Below are 3,505 nucleotides of genomic sequence, written 5' to 3' on the forward strand. Positions count from 1 at the left end.
GCAGGAGGCTGCGATCCACCCCATGTGAGTGTTAGGGATAGAATTTTGGTACTCTCCAAGAGCAGCACTTTCAACTGCTGATGCATCTTACTTATAATATGACCACAAATCCCAGTCCTCACAAACCTCATTATTGACCTAGATTACCAGATCCCATATGTGCTTTGATCTTCCCGAATGTGATATTGTGCAGAAATTAGACACTTAGCTTTTCCCAGAGTATTTACCGTCCGTTTCTGGTCTCACTTGTTCTCATTCTAAGCACAGATTCCTCGTTAGTATCCACCCTTGTTCCAGGAAATAGGAAAATCCCGTTTCCACACAGAGGTGGGGGCTCTTCTGAATCCTGTGTTCCTTTTTCTCATTGACTAACTTTGGTGCAGCTTGTTCCTTCTGTATCTGGATTTGCTATTAACTCTAAGGCATTATTCATCCTGTGTACAGGTCATGCCAGCTACTATCTAGTCTTTCTACATGTAGGTATCTGAGCAAGCCTGTGCTGTGACTTCTGGTCCCCACCCCCTCTTTTCTCATCCTTGAACCACCTAGCTCTTGTTCCAGAGTGATAGCAAACTTTTCCCCATACCAAGTAGAAATTCAGTCCAATTTTAAGGTCTAAACCCTAAAGAGAAAAAATAACTTGTCTATACTACTCATAATAACTCTTCATAAGTCTCACAAAATTTACATAAATGATTTAACAACCTTGATGCATTCTTTTTTTTTTCCCAAGGCAGCATTTTACATCATGAGCTTGCTACCCCCTCATTGGTTCATTCGCCCCATAATGAGATAGGACTCAGCCACCTACAATAGTGTTACTGATAGGGATGTGGATAGTTTCATGAAGAAGCCGATGAATCCCATGATAGCAAATCCTATAGCTGTGGCCATGGCAATCTTCTGGAATTCTTTTCTGTCAGGTTTGGTGCATCTTTTAACCAGCCTAATTGACTAGACTTGGCTTGACAAACTGCATTATCTGATCCATGTTTGTGGGATGGCGGTTTGAGAGGGTAGAGACACGAAGCTTAGGAGAGAATTGACCCCCCCCCCCATGTATTCAATCCAATGGGTACACTCCCATGAAATTTCCAATCTGGCATGGTCACACATGCAAGTGTAATGTAAATGTTTTCATTTCTCTTCTGTCCATGGCCATTTTAACTGGTTTTAGGGTTTAAACTCCAGGTTTGTTCCTTGTTTTAATTTTTTAAAACCCACTTCACTGAGAAGGTCCTGAAGACAGCATCTTTTTTTTTTTAAGAAAACAAATTCACCAATGTCAAAGGCAAGACTCTAGTGTTAAAAGTGGCTCGTGTCAGCTCCAAGCTGGGCCTCTGATTACAGTGTGTAGCCAGTACAGGGAGAATGAGGCAGCGTATGGTCAGGCACGGTGCATGTTGGCTCTGGAAGCCCATCCTCTAGGAATTAGAGAAATATTCAGAGGGGTGATGGAGGTTTTTACAGGTCTTGAAGAGCATTCAGAAAAGGTTGGAAACACAAACACTCTGGGTGACTCCTTGTGACTCATGCTAGTCCATCAACCTGTGTGGTCTAAGCAGGCATGCCATATCTATCAAGAGCTGTCCATTTGTTGGTCAAAAGCATACTTGATGAGTCTTTCAACCCCTAGTACAAACTCCTTCCTCTTTACAAACAGTGAAAGCAAAAGTCTTCTCTTTTGCTGCTAGGCAATAGCTGTGTTAAACAGCTCTGGTCAATGAGACTCAGAATTCTTGTCAAAGGCTAACGGCAACCACTTGTGAGAAGGAAGTTAGTTCTGAACACTTGTCTTATTCTTTCTGTCCGAAAATGAGAATGTGATGGCTGGAGCTGTCACACTTGGTTTGTGATCACAAGATCAAAGCAGCATAAGACAATCGGGGGAAAAAAATCCCAGTTTCCATGTGTCCCTAACATCTATCTGCAAGAACCCTGCCAGTTTGTACTCTCACTGTATCTAAGAAAACGTTTTAGTATTAAAGTTATTCTTTTGTTTTCTGTTCAGGCAGGATGTATTAGATTCCAAGTCAATATGATTTACAATACATCAGATCATTCAAAACGCACTTCCCTTTGTTTCTTAAGTGATGGGAGAAAGAGGGACAGGGAAAGGGATGGGAAGAGGGACAGAGAGACAGGAAACCCACATCAAATTTGCTGATTCTTCCTGTAAAAAGCAAAGATCGTTTAGTTAGTTAGGGGACTTGAAAAGGAAAGTGGCTTTTAGGGACAGAATGCCCCGTGCCTTTGTGTTTTTTCTCCGTGGCAGTGTGTGCAGGAGTATGCCCCAACCAATGAGCATGCGCGAAGAGGGCAGGGGCGGGCATCTTCCTCTTTGTTTCCCCCTTATTTTTTGAGACAAGGTTTAATCACTGAATCTGAAGTTCGCTGTTTCTTCTATCTGGGTGGTCAGAGAGCTCCTGACATCATCTCAACTCTGTCCCCTGATGCAGAGGAGACAGGCACACTCAGCTACACCCAGATTCTATATGGGTGGTGGAGGGTTAAACGTGGGTCCATCTGTGTAGTCATTGAATCCTCTCCCTACTCAGAAGACCATGCATTTGGCAGGTGTTATTCTTTATTTCTCTTCATTTTTATAGCAGAGCAGTAAAATTAGAGATAAAACATGTCAATGCATTTACAAAGTTGGCAGCAATGAAAGTTCTCATCACTTCTCCAGGTTGAAAATAGGAAAAATATCACCTCATTTCACCAAGGTTTAAGGGATTAGATGAGAAACACGTGAACAGAAATGTGAATGCCCCAGTGGCCCACTTACTCTTGCCTGTGATTTCCTACTTGCACCCTCACTGTGCCTTTTTAATAATCAGAGCCTTTTAGTCTACAAACAAACAAAAATATGGAGAGGACTAGGCAAGATTTACTGGAAATAAAACACAGGGAAAAGCTGCTGGCCACAGCTGAAGCTTTTCCAATATGAACAATAATCTGTAAGTAGAAAGGTTTTACGAAGTATTACTATTATTATTATTATCATTATCATTATTTTAATTCAGCCTCCAGTTGCCCTTAACAGTGTATGCGTGAGTAGCCTTTGCACAGATGTGCATTATTCAAATAAAAGAAGAATGTCTTGCAGTCTTCCTTCATTATGTCGTTAGGAACATCAAAATAATAATTCACAGGGGATAAAAGAAGGACAGCATGAAAGGAAGAGGGTAAGTGTGTCTAAAGAGTAGTGGACCCATGCTGTGGTGGAAACATCGACACCTTGCTTGTTCTGGACTCTCCAATTAGCATAATATGATCCAGATGGCCACGCCAAAAAGATTCCCTTCCCGGGGAAAGTTCTGGGTGGGGCAGATCATTTCGATCAGTGGAGAAGCGGCAGCTGCGTGAACTCTGGCTTACCTTGGAAAATAACTATAACCATTTTGATTGCGTGGATTCTGACAAACTTCCCAGGAGTTTTTCTTAAACAAACACAGAAAGAAAGAGAGGGGGGGGGGAAGGAGGAAAGAAAGAAAGAAAGAAA

The 3,505-nt window shown here is 42.0% G+C and overlaps 1 pseudogene; it reads right to left on the reverse strand.

Moving 5' to 3' along the window:
* Window positions 1-799: 799 nt before the first annotated feature.
* Window positions 800-1,044, reverse strand: LOC127665990 (protein transport protein Sec61 subunit gamma-like; annotated as a pseudogene).
* Between the last annotated feature and the right edge of the window lie 2,461 nt (window positions 1,045-3,505).

Source organism: Apodemus sylvaticus, chromosome 15 (assembly GCF_947179515.1).
Source record: "Apodemus sylvaticus chromosome 15, mApoSyl1.1, whole genome shotgun sequence".
NCBI lineage: Eukaryota > Metazoa > Chordata > Mammalia > Rodentia > Muridae > Apodemus > Apodemus sylvaticus.